Source organism: Pieris napi, chromosome 22, assembly GCF_905475465.1.
Source record: "Pieris napi chromosome 22, ilPieNapi1.2, whole genome shotgun sequence".
NCBI classification, from domain to species: Eukaryota; Metazoa; Arthropoda; class Insecta; order Lepidoptera; family Pieridae; genus Pieris; species Pieris napi.
In genome coordinates, this window is record NC_062255.1 from 1,067,559 (window position 1) to 1,086,597 (window position 19,039).

The 19,039-nt window shown below is 33.7% G+C and overlaps 1 protein-coding gene across 1 annotated transcript in view; it reads left to right on the plus strand.

Annotated features, from left to right (window-relative positions):
* Window positions 1-6,876: 6,876 nt before the first annotated feature.
* LOC125060638 overlaps window positions 6,877-19,039 on the plus strand; it is a 120,564-nt gene continuing 108,401 nt past the window's right edge. Inside the window, exon 1 of the mRNA XM_047665613.1 lies at window positions 6,877-7,065. The gene's annotated coding sequence lies outside the window, so the exon portion shown is untranslated. The remainder of the gene's footprint in view (window positions 7,066-19,039) is intronic.

The window sequence follows — 19,039 nt, forward strand, 5'->3', positions numbered from 1 at the left end:
TCTACATGTTTCAATTGCTTTGCTTTGTTCCATTCTTTGTTAATTGTATATCTTCTATATATCGTCACTGTAGAATGATAACCTCGTATGTCAAAAAACCGTTTATTTTTGTATTCTAAGACTCTTATGTCATTTAACTGGTATAATCATTAAGTAAGGACTTATTATGTTTTTAATAAATTTTTTTACCATCTAAAACTATGGACAAAAACGCATAATAATATTTTAACGAATATTGACGAAATGAAACATTTTTTTCGTTTCCTGTAATGGTTGGCCTAGTGGCTTCAGCGTGCAACTCTCAACCCTGAGGCCGTAGTTTCGATCCCCGGCTGTCCACCAATGGACTTTCTATATGCGCATTTAACACTCGCTCGAACGGTGAAGGACAACATCGTGAGGAAACTGGCTTGCCTATAGATTGACAAATCATCATAAAATCTAAGGGCCAGACCTAACAATATTGTAGCGCCACTGATTTATTTATTAAGTATTATTAATTGTATATCTAATGTAGTTTTTCACTTCTTGCGTTCACCTTAATTTAATAGTTCTCGTTACTGTGGTTTGATTATTATTAATTGATTATTTTAATTATACTCTTGAAACTAAGGGTAAATAATATGTTTTTTTCTTCATAATGTCCTGAACTTTGTCGCGATCAATCAAACTGTAATAAGTAAAATAGCGTGATGTATCAGGTATATACTTTAAAAAGTAAATCTTTCTAGACTATGTCCAGTACTTCTATTAAAAACGCAGACTATAAAAACCGACGGAATAGCGGACTTGTCAAATGCACCAGCTGCCAAAACATTTATTCAGAGATAGTTTATTTCTTTTTTAGTCTAGAATTTTCCATTTAACTAGTTGTCTCGTAATAAAATGCGAAGTGAATTGTACTGTTTATATCAACTTTTATTATTTTCGCTGATAAATGGTTCATTTTATATGAAAATATATTGTATGGGGTAGCAAAATGTTCGTAATATTTTCAGTAGGTACTGATGAAGGGCCTATTGGTACCTTTAAATAAAATCTAGATTTTAGATAGTAGGTTAGGTATTTTACTTTGGCTTATCATCATTAATGTATGTTTCCAGGTATAAGCGTTGTTAAGATAAGTTGTGTTTTTTTTATGTAATAGTAGGCGGGCATGAGGCTCCTTGGACACACATTGCCAGAAGGTTCGCAAGTGCGTTGCCGGCCTTTATGTTAACTCAAGACTAGAACGTTTTAGATGCATATATAAAAGCATCGTTTTATATCTGGTTTACTCATCATAACATATTGAGACTTCAAAATCAAATTAACCAATTGAAAATAAAATAGTTTTATTTCTTTTAGTATTTATTTAAACGATAGTTGAGCTTTATTCGTAGCAAATTTTTAACGACCACATCGAGTAGAAGACCAACAAATACAAAAAGTTGAAAATAAGTATAAAGTTTTATTTCTAGAGGATGCAGCAAAGTTCTGCAGCTGATTATTTCATGACCGATCTTATCTAACAAATGAATTGAAAGATTAAACATTAAAAAAATAAAGCATTAAAAAACCAGTTGCGTCACAACCTCAAACTTGGCCTCAGTCTTCTGTATCTATTTCGTGATTACTTCTTTTCTTAAGTATGAGATCAACCTTCTGCGACTTCCTTCCTTCTTCACATCTGATACGTCGATTTATGGGTCTGGTTTCGTCAAGAGGAAAACCACTGTAGGAGCTAATCGTCATCGTCGTAGAATAGTGACGGATCAGACAACTTAACAGGGCAGCCATTTCAAAATAATATAATCATGTTAATATTTTGTCATAACTATTTAAATTCATATTCTGTTATTATGAAAATTGGCATACAAGCAAACAAAAGGGTTTGTTTTAAAACAAAATGTAAATAATAACATAAAATTACAGTTTTCTATCACATCCGGCACGTTACCGACTGATTAATTTGAAATTTAAAACACATGGATTTTTATAAATCTAGCCGTAATATTTAGTCATTGTAGTATCCAAATATGATATAAATACATTGTTGTTGTTGTACGATCATGACGTAATGTTTGCTCACAAAGAGAGAAAAGTGGTGCGCAGTCATGATTCAAACACACGCTTTGAAACTTTAAAATCGCACACCTAAGCTAACATTGCTAAAAAGAGAGAAAAAAGAAAGGATTCCTAGACATGTTAAAATTAATCCTAAATAGGATAATGTAGGTTTCTTTAAAACATTCTCTTTCAAGCTTTAAGTACAAGGGCTGTGAAAGCTTATCTCACGTCACTAATTTTGCTAAGTATCGGCTCTTAAAAGAACAATGTGCAACTAGTATCGGAGGCACGTACTGTTGTTACAAAGACCTCACCTCTTACTGAGTTAGGGTGAGGTCACGCGGCTTAAGCGACAGAAAAGTAATCTCGTTCTATGTATCTATGAGTGTTTGAAATGAATAAACACAAAAACTACTGATTAGTAGACATTATTCCTGAATAAACATAAGCTATATTTGTTTCCAACTGACTAAAATCATTAAATCATACGAACCAACGAATTATATCATATTTCGGCCATACAATGCGCAGAGGCGATGAGATCATAGAGAAACTGATCGTGGTTGGTAACACTGAAGACCGTTCACTAACCAGATGAACCAATCATGTAAAAGACTCATCGTCCTCAAAATATACTATAAGAGTGGAAACAGATTGTCCAGACTCCAGATGTTTCCTTGCTGACCACGTCGCTCAGCTTCTGACTAAAAAGAAAGAAAATAATCAATATTTATATAATTCAACGTTTTGGGTACTCTGTAGCGACACAACTTAGTCATTCAAGGAAACATATACAAAAATCCTATATTTTAAATACTGTTTCAATTATACGTACGAGGGCTTAGGGCATATTAGTATGGAGGTCATGACTTGAGGCATGTTTGACGCAAATTTTTGATGTCGTTACAAAACCACATTTATTACTGGTTATTACAAACTTAAAATTTGACTGTCGCTGATTTGTTCACATACGATTTTTTTTTTTACTGTAAATCGTTTAGAAATCGCTAAGTTCATTAACTTAACCACACCTTTAGGGTACCGAGCGAGTGCCAAGCTTTTTAGTTGGCTTTTGAACGTTACTTGAGTTTGGTAGGGCGCGTATTCTGAATACCTGCATTTACTACCAGAATGTGTCGTATATTGGAATTCGATGGCTTTATACATACGCTCGGAAAAGTATTCATTGTAGACAAAATTACCTGTAAATATATGCTGATAGATCATTTCCTGACAACGTCCTAGCGCTGTAAGGCTTTTCAAGGAAATAGCAAAAAGGTTAGTCGACATCACAGGAGACGAAAGAGCTGACAGCTACCTCGGACAAAGAATTAGTCTAGCAAAGGGGGAGCAGTGTTGGCCTAGTGGCTTCAGCGTGCGACTCTCATCCCTGTGGTCGTAGGTTCAATCCCCGGCTGTGCACCAACGGACTTTCTTTCTAAGTGCGCATTTAACATTTGTTCGAACGGCGAAGGAAAACATCGTGAGGATACCGGCTTGCCTTATACAAAAAAAAAGTCGACGGCGTGCGTCAGCTACAGTAGGCCGATCACCTACTTGCCTATTAGATTAACAAATCATGAAACAGATACGGAAATCTGAGGCCCAGACCTAAAAAGGTTGTAGCGTCACTAATTTTATTTTAATCAAAGGGGGAACGCTGCCAGTATCTTCAGAACCTTGCCTAAAGAGACTCCTTTTAATAATATATTTTAGTTATATAAAATTAAATTGTTTTATAGATTTAACGGTAAATCATATTGTTATTAATAATACAATGTCATACTAATTATCATATTGATATTAAACATTAGCTTTAAAATAGGCTGATTCATCTGTCTGCGATAACATGTACATTGTACATGGACTTTCTTGCCTTCATTAATAGATGTTTCTCGAAGGTCGAAGTATTTGCTTTGTCAAAGATTTATGTGAAAGTCTGACCTTGAGCGCTTTAAGAGGTTATTGCGCATGTTAAGACACGTCAAGTTGACAGATGACTATTATGATTTAGTTTATTAAAATGTTGCCAGTCAATTTTTTTTTTAAAAGACAATTCACACCAATTGACCTAGTCCCATGCTAAGCTGGTGAAGCTTGTGTTATGGGTAGGTACTACTATAGCGGATATAGCGGATATACATATAGATAGATAGACATATAAATACATATTTAAACACCCAAGACCTAAGCACAACACACCAAATGCTCATCACATCGATGGTCGTCTCAGCCGGGGATCGAACCCGGGACCCATGGATTCGCAGCCAGGAGTACTAACCACTAGACCAATGAGTCGTCGGTATGGTCTATGATAAATTTACCGATTAATTTTTATTACGTTTGCGTTTAATATATTTATGAAACAGGTTGATTGCCCCTACGTTTTAACTAAATTTAAATGTACTCCGTCATTTGTCCTTCCTTTCAAAAGAACGCGTTTTGGCCAAAACTCACCGATATCCAGATTGAGCATTCTGTTAAACGAGCTAAGTCTGGATATCCATAGTTGTATGATGTATCTGTTAACGTAAAATTGTAAAAACCGTTAGATTGTAATCTATCTCGCGAGATTATAAACTGTCGAAAGATTGTGAAACTCAGCGTACTGCTTACAATTTAACGTATTATTATTCGGTAGATTGTACTACACTAACTTAGTTATCATTCAAACTTCTTTGGTCAATTACAGATTAATTTTACTTCCCAACAATTTCATATAACTACCGAATAATAATACCTTAAATTGTAAGCAGTTCGTTGAGGTTCACAATCTTTCGACAGTTTACAATCTCGCGAGATATATTACAATCTAACGGTGTTTACAATTTTACGGTGACATATCCATAGTCACATATTGAAATCGATTTTCCTTTAGTTTTTAAAATTTGCTTGTCACATTAAATATTTTTCTTGTACTAATGTATCAGTGTGTCAAGCGTTGGCAAGTAAATAAATAAATATATCATCAATTTAATTTAAAAAAATGTTGCTATCAAATCTGTTTTTAATACATATATGTTTTAATTATTTTAGTGATGAAAACGACATCGATCAGTAATTAAATAATAAACGTGTAGGAAAATTGGGTACCTAAACTTGCCTTTTATATCGCAAATTGAACAATATGTATTTAAAATGTAGATATGACGAAAATTTTATAAATCTCCGAAACGAAGAACTCCTTAAGGAAACGTCAGTGTTAAACTTCATGATTATAGCATTCCATTAAAAAGTTAGATTATTCTTTTGTTAACTTCGTCTACCTTGCATTTATTTAAATTTTCAAATTTTTTTTATGGCTCTGGCACGATTTGTGCATTAGCCAGCGTCAAGTATAGGATTTTTTTTATAATTCGTGCTAGTCTTTTAGACATTCGACCGTGTCCTACATGTGCGGTTTTAGGCACTCGCCCGGTACCGCACAACCCTCCCAAAGGTCTAGAACAGATTTAAATTAAATTAAAACTTGCCTTCGAACCGGGAATCGAACCCGGTACCCGTCACCTAGCTGCCACTTAATAAGAAATTTTCAAATTTGTAATATCAACTGTTTGAGTAGGAAGCAAAGTGATATAGAATATAATTAAAAGTAAAAAATTTAAGAAGCGTTTAGTTTTTAGCTGGTAGTTAACTTGAAAACTAATTTAAAAAAAGAACGTGTTGTCACATCTCTTGAATTACAAATATCTATTTGAAAATGGAATGACCACTCTTCAAAAATGTCATCCCTACTTTGGATTTTAAACTAATTTAAAAATGGAATAACATTTGTAAACTTGCTTCTTTTTTAATTTAAGCAAATTTAAAAAAAGAACAAAAACATGTTTCCTACTTAGGACAAATACGAATGCGAGAAGGAAAAATTCAAAGATTACACCAAGGTTGCTTTTTCAAGGTTTTATCGTACACTGTATAATTCGCACATTATCCGCTTTGCTTTTCTTTTTATTAAAGAAATGAACGCAATTAATTAACTATGCTTATTTATTCCGTGAAATTTAAGGAGTAATAACAACACCTTATAAGAAAATTCATTAAAATCGGTTCGTTTTAAGGCGTAATACACGTGCTTTAATACAAGCCATTATTAGAATCCATTCCAAGAAATGTGATTCTAGCATCAATCAGGTCAAATGTATCTTATTAGTGACCCATGGAGTATAGAAATATAAAGGGCATTTATAATAGAACCCATATCATCATATTTTTTAATCACAGCTTGCTTGCACTGCCTACATTTCCTTAGTTCACACTTTATAAAAACTTTAATTCAAGTCTGTAGTAGCAATAATTTTTGTTCGCATCGCTGTCGGCTGTTAACCTAAGTCTTTATGAGTCCCTAAAATCATAAAAACAAAGTGCTTTAAATAAAAACAAACCCCAGACAAATAAACGAAACACGTGGCGATAGCAAAAAAGCGTCAATGTTTAATGTTTATTTTATAAGGACCACGTATTCTAATTTCAATAAGTCGTTGAAATTAACTAAATTCCTAATACACGTATATTACAATCACTTTAATATTATATATTATTACGTATATTACTATCATTAAAACTAGGTTCGTTTCATAACCTTTTAACTAAGTAACAATAGGTCTTTGTGAAAAAGCATTGCTAAATTTCTTTGAAAAAATAATTAAAACTCCTTTATTTGTTTAAAAGGTACTACAAAGGTCATTATGGTCATTCAAAATTCTTGGCGTAGCCGCTAACTTCACGCATATTCTCTTTCTTTTTACTTGTAGATTGTCTTATTCCCATCTCGCTCGCAAACGCTCGGCGCCCGGCTGGTTTAAAAAGAATTCGACGTCAGACTGTGTCAAGCTACGGTAGGGACGCGTTGTGTTTCGCTCGGTTCCCGCGCTAGCGTGATAACTTTCGTACAAAAAATACTTTTTGCTGTTTAAGAAAGTGTAACAGTGACCGGTGAAAATAGTGATTACAGTTAAATTCGTGATAAAAAGTGAAGTGTTACAAAACAGTGCAGTTGTTTAGCGGATTTTGTAAACGGTAGGTTTTATCAGATTAGATTTGGATAACGCTTATCAAGGTTCTTCATTGATTTTTACTAAGAATTAAAGTTTTTAAACTAACAACTAAATGCCAAGGCTGTTACGCATTAATAACACATTTATAATGCAGACAGGGCAACTTAAAATGTATTTTGACAAACCGCAAGCTTCAACGATATTATGTGAACATACCATTTCTTAGACGGTATACCGTATACTCCTAGTATTTCTAAACATATTTACTTTGAGACCGTTATCTTCAGAATTTATCCATATTTGGTTCTTATTTAACAAATGTCGATTTAAAAAGGCAATCAGCAGACTGAGGTTCGGTTTCCGGATAGGTAACATAAGGTATATTTGAAAGTACTAAAACCAATAAACATATTCTACTTACCTACCTAACCATTTGATTGGCTGAAACCGCGTCAGTTATTCAAAACAGTAACATATCAGGCAAAAAGATAAATAAAACGTTTCAAAGGTACTTCAAAAGGCGGGGGGTTTGCAATTGGACGAGTATATTAAATACTATGTACACAACGTAAATAAAAGCCTTCGTAAATTGTAATATATCGTGGGAACGTGAGAGATTTTATAATACAAAGCGCCCCCTTGACCTCTTGTTATTTGCAATTACATAACATTTAATTTAGAATATGATTTTAAATGCGACAAGTCCGCACGGCTGCATGAAAATACTAAAGTGCCAGTGTGGAATAATAATATGAAATGTAATAAATGCCCTTCAAGAGGTTTTGTTTTATTAAGACATAAAGGACATTTACATATACATATAAAATATAAAATACAAGAATAAGATCGCATAATAGCGATAAAGCCGCCCGTTGCGTTGTAATGTATATTTTTGGAATCGTTTATATTGTGCAATAGAATGTAAATAAATATAAATGAATGTGTCTTTTGACAAAACTTTATTTAAATATGTTGCGTTGTTTAATTGTTGTTGTGTTCAAAATAGTTTATACTCATAAATTTATGTATAAACGAAATAATATTGCTATATAATCTACTTATATGAATAGAATTGAATATTTAAAGTAAAAACATACATTGCGGATGTGGAAATTATAACATTAATTAGTCATAAGGGTGGGTGTTTCCGGTATTTTCACATTGTTTAATCAACAAATGTTTGATTAGTCACCTAAAATCTAGTATTCTATTGTTTGAATACTGTTTCTACTTGTTGTTTATATACAGTTTAGCGGTTAACAGGCGTAGTTATGTGAAACGTATTGGTTATTTAGTTTTAAATATTTAAATTGGGTCATAGATTCAATCGAAAGCTAAATAGAGAAATTCTACTATTTCCCTTAACCATTTTTTATAGTAAACTCTAATACTCTTTAACAGACAAAATAAATTTTGTCTGTTAAAATACATATTTATGCATTGACTTAGTCAATTTGGTCGGTTAAAAAAGAGATATAACATTGAATATGTTTCTCTGTTATTAGAAAATGAATAACCTGAAGATAATCCGCACTTCGCTCAAAATGTAACGGGTTCCGGCCGTTCAAGTACCTATTACCTAAAGACTATAGGGGGATCTTTTATTTTCTATTTGGTGATTACGTCAACAGTAACTATTTACTTTTTTACACATATTACCTACACATTGTCTCCAACGAAATGCATTTTCGAGGATTCCTACAAAAAATTAATACGTTTATGTACTATTATTTTTGAGAGCTTTGCTTACTTTTGCTGTAAAGAGGAGGGAGGGGCGGGGGGGAAATAAATTGCGGCCCCTTGGTTCTTTATTATATTATAGAATATTTGTGTCCACAAGCACTTTCAAACTAGCCTGCACGTTCGCTTTCTGTTTAATTCACTGCTTTATAACAATTTTGCGTTGACCTTTTTAACTACATTTGCTATTGAGATTAAGAACAATACAATGCAGTTAATATTTCATTCGTATTGAATTATAGTAATATAACCGCAAGATGTGGTATAGTATCAATTAACCAGTCACTCGACTACTGTAGCAATACTTCCCTACAGATTCTATACTTGAAGACACGAAGTTTCTGCCATGATAATAGCTGTTTTAAGACAATTAGCCTCTTTATAGACTCAGTATCAATGGCGCTACAATCTTTTAGGTATGGGCCTCAGATTTCTGTATCAGTTCTGTGATCATTTCCAATAGACAAGTATGTTTCCTTCTGTGCCTGACTCACAGTGTCGACTTTTTGGGTCTCAGGCCGGTTTCCTCGCGATGTTTTCTTTCACCGTGTTAGATACGACAGAAAGTCCATTGTTGCACAGCCGGGGATCTAACCTACGACCTCAGAGATGAGATGAGAGATGAGTCCAATATACGGTGAAGGAAAACATCGTAAGGAAATTGCCTTAGACCGAAAAATGTCGAGGGCGTGTGTTAGGCACAATAGGCTGATCACCTACTCGCCTATTTGATTAACAAATGATCATGAAACAGATGCAGAAATCTGAGGCCCAGACCTAAAAAGGTTGTAGCGCCATTGATTTTTTTAAACAACCAAAAAAAAAACATTTCACTAAAAGTATTGTTGGCATCTTTTGTGCTCAGTGACGTAGTTCAAATCGCATTTAACAATTCTCGGAAGGAACTTAGTTCCACTTTTGTTTATAACCTGTTTCGAACATGTTAGTACCTGCTAAATGAATTACTAGAAACATTCCGCGTAACATTCTCGAAGGTCTAATACTTCAAATAACCAAGAGATAATGGTTCAGGTACTGATTTGAATAGCGCATAGTTGGCCTAGTGGCTTCAGCGTTCTCATCCCTAAGGTCGTAGGTTCGATTTAACATTCGAACGGTGAAGGAAAACACACACTCAGCTCACCTACATGCCTATAAGATTGACAAATGAACAAGATCATACAGAAATCTGAGACCCAGACCTAAAAAGGGAGTAGCGCCACTGTTTTTTACTGATATGAAGGTGCAACTATTGGAATAGAATTGTGAATCCTAAAACCTGGTGACGACCGTATTAAAAATAAATATCCATTGGTATTAGTTGATACATAATAAGTATTTGTAATGTTATAATATATAACATGTAATAATATTAGAGTTTTTAAATAATCAACAATAAGACATAGTCAATAGAATCAATGTTAAGAAGAAATTTAAACAGAATTCATTAAAACTACTAATACCAACGGTTAGTATTGCCTTTATTGACATAACTTTTAGATATAGAAAAACACTTTTTTAACGGATTTGAAGGTATGTTTTATTATACGTTTCGCGTGCTTTATAGCGTGCGTGGTCACGGTGACTGAAGACAAAAGATGTTGAATGTCAAAAAGTATCACAGCTGTAGAAAAAGTTGTATTATCTGTATTTATTTCCCCGGAGTTGGTATCGACTAAAAGATGGGGAGGGTTTTGGCAGAAATAGCTCACGGTGTCCTCTATCTATCTAAATTATGTAAAATAATTGTAAATTTATAATAAAACATAACTTCAAATCCGTTAAAAAAGTGTTTTTCTATACCGACGGTTGTTAATTTATTCATCCCTATACTTGGTCTTTTTAACAAGTTATGTTTTTGGTATACCTACTTTAGTAGTTTTAATGAGGCGTTTTTACTAATCAATATCCTTTAGTAAACGGATAACACTGTTTCTAAGAACCCGTCGTCACGTACGGAATCCGATTAACAACTTCGTTAATTTTAACAAGGATTATCTATGGTGTAGGAAATTAAACTTGGCATTATATAATCATTATCTATGGTTTTGTAGCGAATCTGTGGCTACACATGTACCTATAAGACTCCTCGAGTAACAATGATGAAATGCTTAAATCTAATATATATATATAAAATTCATGTGTCAAAATGTTATAATACTCCCCCGAAACGGCTTGACCGATTTTTATCAAATTTTATATGCATATTCAGTAGGTCTGAGAATCGGCTACTATCTATTTGTCATACCCCTATGTGATAAGGGTTATCAACCCCAAACATTTTATTTTAATTTTTTAGACGAAATTTAAATTTTTTTTTTTTATAATGTGCCATTAAAAAATACATACAACCCTAAATTTTCACCCCTTTACGATTAACGCCTATTTTTTATTATAGTAGATATGTAGTTATTTTTATTGAACTAAAAAATGTTTTCTAGAAATAATATACATAGGTATGACAAAACAACGTTTGCCGGGTCAGCTAGTATATAAAATATTCTAAAGGCGGAAATAATAGCTCAAATATACGAGATTTTCCTCCAACATTGATTTTGTTACCTTCGGAGTAGACTCTTCGGGGGGTTCAAATTCACAGGCGCTAATTAAAGATTTAAGTTGGCGCCCGGTAGATAGTATCGGTGACCTGGTGTTTTCCGCTCAACGAATAAGAATCGCAATACAGCGAGGAAATGCCAGCATTAATGGTACACTGCCACAGGAAAAAGTTTTTAATTTAATTTTAGGGTCTGTTTCACAATGTATGGATAAAGTACCAAATAGCTATGCAACACATAAATCATTTGGAAGATAAATTGTGCTATTTGACACATCATCGGACTCATACTTATGATGGACTTTATGTGACGAATAGCGCTATCTGACAGTCGTGAAACGCAACAATAGTGTTTATCCAACCAACAAGTAATAAATAGCTAATTTGGAACTTATATAGGACTTATCCGTACATTGTGAAACAGACCCTTAGTCTATTTATCCATTTTTAATTGTTAATATGTTGGTTAAGAATGTTGTAAGTACTGTATATTTGTGTGTTGGAACACACTCGTGTCACATAGGTTACGACCTAAACACCTTCATAACGGCGTGACCGATTGTTGAGTTGGGTATTTTTATAATTGATATATTTTTTTGGTGATTGTTTCTCAGTAATTTAGCGTTTGCCGGGCCAGCTGGTAATGTGTATCTTTATGAAACAGATAGAACTATGCCTGGTTTACAAATGAGATGAAATGTCAAAAATACCTAAGTTAGAGGTTAGTTTAAAACACAGATATGCGTTTAACAATACAGAACCGACTCGTAGCAATGACTATATTTGATTATATTGGAAGTCCATTCACTTTATCTTGATTTTCTTAGAAATGATTTTCAAGGACTTTTCCTGCTTCGAAGAATTCTTTTGTGTAATTTATAAAGATTTATCTATAAATTTTAATATAATCACCAGTGATTGTATAAAGCCAAAATAATAATAATTTTTAAAAGGCTTTATTTCAAGTTCAACAAATAACATTTTGTATTACGTTTTGTAATTATAATTTAAAATTTATTATTATTATTAATTTTTAAATCGTCAGTGTCATGTCATAAATCCTGGTTATCGCTTACAACTGTATAAAGCGCAAATCTGGCCCCCAGTACTAATACCACCTCTGAGCAGGGGCTGTCCAATACCAGCTCTTTCCTTTGGACCTCATCAGACAGAGCGGCTCGAATCGTCGACTACCTTGGTCTTTCTTCTAGCTAAATTCCTTTTCTTTGTGTCGTGATGGTTGGCTCTCTCTGCATCTTCTATGAACTTGGTTAAATTTTATCTTTGGACGGCAAGAGTGTATGCAAAATTCCACCCGTTTTACCTTGACTTGGCGTTCCACGACAGAGTTCCAAGACACTTATTGCATCACGAGAATGTAAGTGCGTGCTCCTATTTCACCATGCCTCCTGCTGATAGAGAACAAAAGTTAGATGTTAGATGATGACGATTAGATGTCATATGGAACATGTTATAATGGTTGCAGCTCCTTTATCGTTGTGTAAAACAAAAAACTTGGCGATTAAAAAGAGTGACGGAGAGTTTATTGCCAGTTCTTCTCTTCCGTTCTACGCCCTTTTTGACTTTGATTTCACCACTTTATAGAACCACCAGCCATTCCAGATATTTCCAAACCGTTAGGTACTACTAAGGTCTCTAAGAGCACCCTAAACGCCGTCATAGCATTTGCAGTCCTCCTGCTCTTGCAGTTGTCTCTGGCAGCGTTAAACACTCGAAGATTTGAAATGTTTAAAAAGAAATACCAATTCGCTTCCACGATGCCTAGAAAAGTAATTCTAGTTGGAGATTAGATAACGAGCAGTTAAATTTAGATAAAGAATACGTTTTAACTTAAACGTGTCAATTGGTGTGTATGACGTGACGAACGAAGTAATAAATATAGATAACGCTACGCACGGATAGCCTAAAAAATATTTACGCTATTTAATTTGTATTTGAAGACAATTTATGAGCATTTCTTAGATACATGTTACATGGCCGAGTTGGGATTGACTTCCGAAATAATTAATTCTCTGGCAGGGATTAAAATTTAGGAATAACTGAACTTGGAGAAGTGATTTGGTTTTGTTTTTTTATAGAACAAACGGGTAGGAGTCTCATCTGATGTTAAGTACAACCGGACATTGATAGTCTCAATGCCAGGGGGCTCGCGGATGAGTTGCCGGCCTTTTAGGAATTGGTACGCTCTTTTCTTGGAGGACCCTAAGTCAAATTAGTTCGGAAATACTTAACTAGGTAGTTGGTTCCACATTGTGCGCAGAAAAAATTGCCTTAAATATCAATCAGTTGTGTAACGAACGTTGATACCCGGCTGTGCACCAACGGACTAATGAATTTAACATCCGCTCGAACGGTGAAGGAAAACATCGCAAGGAAACCGGCTACCCTTACTCCCAAGAAGTCGACGGCGTGTCAGGCACAGGAGACTGATCACCTACTTGCTAATTATATTGAGAAACCCAGACCTAAAAAGGTTGTAGCGCCACTGATTTATTTTATTTTTTTACTAAGATCATACTGACGGATAAAGATATTGTCTATGGAGCTTAAATGACGTCATTTTTAACAAAATTCCCAGACAAGATCGACCCATTCACACAAACAGAATAAGAGCTTATTTTATCTAAAACCGGTTAGAACGGAAAATGCAAAGTTGTAGGGTGATCGTATATTTTGAAATTAACGAATATTTTATTTAGATTTGCGAATTAGGACTCGGAATTTGTTTGTATTTAAAAGTACTGAGGTCCCGAGGTGAGAACAATTAAAGTACCTGTACCTGCTCCTTCCGCTTGACATTGCATCTTCTACCGCATGTATCATGGTGAATTCAGAGGATTAATAGCTGCAGCTGAGTTTCATCATCGGACGTCTAGGCAGAATACGAAATACCATCCGTATCACCTCGAAGTCCGTCGTTTCAAAACTGTTTCTTAAGGCAGTTTTGACGCGCACCAACAATATGTGGAACCAGCTGCCCACTGAAGTATTTCCGACCAATTCCACTTAGAGTCCTTCAAGAAAAGATCGTACCAGTTCTTAAAAAGACGGCAACGCATTTGCAAGCCCTCTGGCAGTGTCAGTGTCCATGAGCTTATGACTTGACATCAGGTGGGACTTCTGCCCATTTGCCTACAGTAATATATTAATCTAAAGTTTTGAGGCTAAAATTCAAGTTAAAAACTGTTTATAAACATTTATTTCCTCTCAAATGGACGAAACGTATTTATCCCCGGAAGATACCTAAATTGATGGCAACCCCATCGCCGTACAAGTTTATTTTGGCATGGCAATTATAAATTTATTTCGTTAAGAACTTCGCGGTGGAATTGTTTAAATGCTTTATTTAGAATTTTATCGCTTTTCGTACGGCCATTTTACGTTATAATTGTTACTATAGGCACGTTTATATTTTTTATCCTAAATGAACCTTTTGTTTCTAATTTATATCCCGGAAATTGAACAGGATCTCTATGTAATACACACATAGTGTACAAACTATTTTTATTATAACCTAGATTCAATTAATATGAAACAAATGATACTACTTGCTTCCTAATTTCTTTGCGGGAGAGATTAAAATTAACATACAGAGCACATACTTTTCTTGGCCGGTAAGAGCGTCGCTGTCATAGATATTAGTATTGCCAGTAAATAAAAATTAACCATTATAAGGGGAATAATTTGAAGTCATGCAGGCTTTCTTAATCTAATATATAAAATTCTCATGTCACAGTTTTCGTTGCCATACTCCTCCGAAACGGCTTGACCGATTTTGATGAAATTTTTTGTGCTTATCCGGTATCTATAAGAATCGGCCAACATCTATTTTTCATCCCCCTAAATGTTAGGGGACTACCCCTACCCCTAAATTTTTATTTTTATTTTTTAGACAAAATTTTTAATTTTTATTTTGTTATCCACCACACCATTAAAAATACATGCAACCCCTCTACAATCAACCCAAAAATATTTTTTATTATAAATGATAAACATGGCAAAACGGCGTTTGCCGGATCAGCTAGTCTAATATATAAAATTCTCGTGTCACAGTTTTCGTTGCCATACTCCTCCGAAACGGCTTGACCGATTCTCATGAAATTTTGTGTGCATATTGGGTATAACTGAGAATTGGACAACATCTATTTTTCATCCCCCTGAATGTTAAGGGTAGTCCACCCCTAATTTTTTATTTTATTTTTTAGATAAATTTTTAACTTTAATTTTTTTTATGATACAGTATTAAAAAATACATACAACGTCTAATTTTCACCCCTCTACGATCAATCCCTATTTTTTACCTGTACTATTAATATAATATCTTTTAAGATGCCTAATCAGAACCTTTTGATAATTAAAACTTTGCCATTGTAATTAATAAAAAACAATACATTTTAATACGATTATTATTAGATGGTGGTAGATAGTAAAATTATTTATTGTACGCACCAAAATGTCGAAGGTAGTACCAATTTGTAGCCGCCATTCTGTGACTAATCATCTACCAAATAATAAGAATTAAAACTTGTGGCCAGAACCAAGATTTTATTAAAAGTGGCTTATACATATTCGCAATAAACTGTTTATAAAACATTAAACAAAACCTATCAAGGTTTTCTAAATCCGCATTTCAAAGGAATAATGACGCAATACAATAAAGTGCATAGCCTTGTACGACGGTAATAAATTGCAAGTGTTATAATATGGCAGAAAACAATGTTCCGTGTGTATATAAAACATAATACAGTAATCCCCTATAACGCGGTTGACCCGGAGCACGTTATATAAATCGCGTTGTAGGTGTGAATAATTAAAAAACTAGGAACACGAATTTAATACAGTAATTTAGTTTAAATTTATATCACAATTGAAACAGGTGCAAAGGTACGGCAAACTAATTATGGCCTTGACAGAACATAACTTGCACACTACAGAAATATAACTTGAGAAATTCGCGTTATGCGGGGCAATACCGTGTTATATGGGGTATGTAATTTATGTGTAATTAGAGCCAAGTTTAATATCAGTAATATGACGTCGTCGACAAAAGATGTTGACATGTTCTTAATCAAAGAGGAAGGAAATATTTTATTAAGCCGGAGGACGATTTTTTAGCAGAAGTAAGTGAAACTTCTTCAGGCGCATGAGGGTAAAATTTTACGGAACGTCACGAAGATGTGCAGCGTTTTTGTCGAAGAAAAGGGAGAGATCGATTGAGAGAGAGTGAGAAAGGGCGAACGTCGCATCACGCCTTATTCTATTTGAGAATATAGATATATACAAATACATGAAGCGATCATCTATTGGGGCATTTAATACCTTAGTAATAATCAATTTACAAAGAAATTTCACTTCTGACATGTGTACTTTGTACGCATGCACTTTTTTTGTTAATTTCAGTTTTCTTTTTTATATGAACTAATGCACTTAATTGACTTATGTTTTTTGTCTCGTATAATTTTTTTTCTCAATGTATATTGTCTGTTTTCTTTTTTTAAATGTGTATCTTTAATATCATTATTATTAATTATTATACATAAAATTGAGATCTAAATCGATGCCAAGAATTCAAATCACCTAGGACGAGTATATCAGACGTTGCCTTATACATAAATAACTCAACCCGGTTGAGTTTCTTAGATAATTTCACTCCTTAATTAAAAAAACGCTTCTAAGCATAATTCATCGTGAAACAATTGAATGTCCGAATAGCACCTTCTCACGTACGTTAACGAAGAACCGAATCGAATGCCAAGGCCATGTTAATGAACTTGCGAAAAATAATCCACCACGCTTTTTTACCACATCCCACGTATGCGCAAGAGTTGATGACGTAATCGTATACACAGATAACTTGTTTAAGGCACTTTCGCATTCAAATTGCCTATGAATAATGTCAGGGTTTACATTTTCCTGATATTATTCGGGTGAAATCGTTTGTTACCAAATCACTAAGCGTTGTAGAAATTTATTTTTTTGTAACATGCAAATTATATTTTTATTAGGTCTCCCTTGACAGAGAGAACTGTCACCAGAGTTAATATGCAAGCAGACTTCTGACAGAACATATGTTTACACATGCACAATTTACGTTTTGTAACTTGTACAAAAATAAAAAATATTTTGTCTTAAGTTTGTTATGGAATTACGTGTTTAGTTGGTAATCAAAGAGCTGGGGACCCTGTCAGATATTTTTTTACTATAAAGGGGTTCTAAACACATTTTTTATTAATTTTTGGAAACACATTTTACGCGTATTGGCGTCGTTTTTAGTTGTTAGAAAAAAAGGTTGCGTCACTGTTTTTTTATACTTATAAGTTATATATCACAACAGTTATAAGTTATACAGTTGTTAATGGTGTGAACAAAAATCATTGTGTGCACTGGCAACCCTACACACAGGTAATGCAAAATACAAACGCATTCAAAATTCAAATGCATTATGAATGTTGACGTCATCAACAGCCTTTATTCAAATGGATAAGAATTACAATAGATTACTAAAACAAAAAACGACCTATTTCAATACAGTTTACAATATCGTAATTGATTTTTTTTGTAATATGAAGCAAACGGCTCACCTGATGTAAAGTGATAGATCTAAATACCAGAGGGCTCGCAAATACTAATAGTTAATAGTTCATAATTGAGTGTGTGCGTCTTTGTCTTCGTGTTTTTATTATAGCGTAAATAGTTTGATAGAAAGAGATGAGAATATTTTAGTTGTTTTATTAAATTTTAGGCGAGTTTAGAGAGTAGAACTGCTATGGTCGACGTATTACGTTTTAATTTTACAATATGGAACCTAGCGTGATTTTACGTTAAATTTAAAATCGCTTTAATTACATTTTAAGTGGTAATTATTTCGCAAGTATTTCGCGTGTGACTTTCACGGTTTTAATTCTCTTTAGTGAAAGGTTTCGTTGAGATCAGCTTTTATCTGTTACGAATAGTTGCTCATGGTTCTGAGATTTATAATTTAAATTCTGAAGAAACTGAATTGCACCAACACCTAACATATGACACTTATGAAAAATATCCCACTAGCACCTCCCGCGAACTTCGTTTCGTCTTAATATGTTTTACTTAACCTACCTTTTTAGTAGCTACATATGTATAGAACATTTTGCTATGCTACCCCATAGAAACTGTTTGCTTTCCCGGAATAAAAAACTAACTACTAAAACATTTTTTTATATTTTTCAAATTTTCCTCGAAGCCGTCCAGCCGTCATCGAGTTTTGCGCTTAGCAATATATTTTGCGATTCATTTTTATTTATATTACATAGAAACAAACAAATCTGGTTAAATTAACAAAATTTTTCTGTTCTAACAGTTATGTTTAAACAAAATATGTAACAAAAGAACTCGATATTACCCACTTAAAGTATTAAACAAAGGAAAACGTATTTCAATATAGACTGAAGAGTCAATTCCATTTAATTTGGTTCATTTGTTTACTATATGCAATATATATACGCAATACTGAATGCCACACACGCTTTGAGTTATTTGTGTAAGACTATTTACGCTTAACTTTTGAGCCCTAATTAAAAATGAAATTATAAACGGCTCAAATATCCTCTTTCCTCCATTTTATTTTGTTCCCTTTGGAGTAAAGACTCTTGGTACATGAGGTTCAAGTGCACAGTCGCTAATTAATGATTTAAGTTTTCAC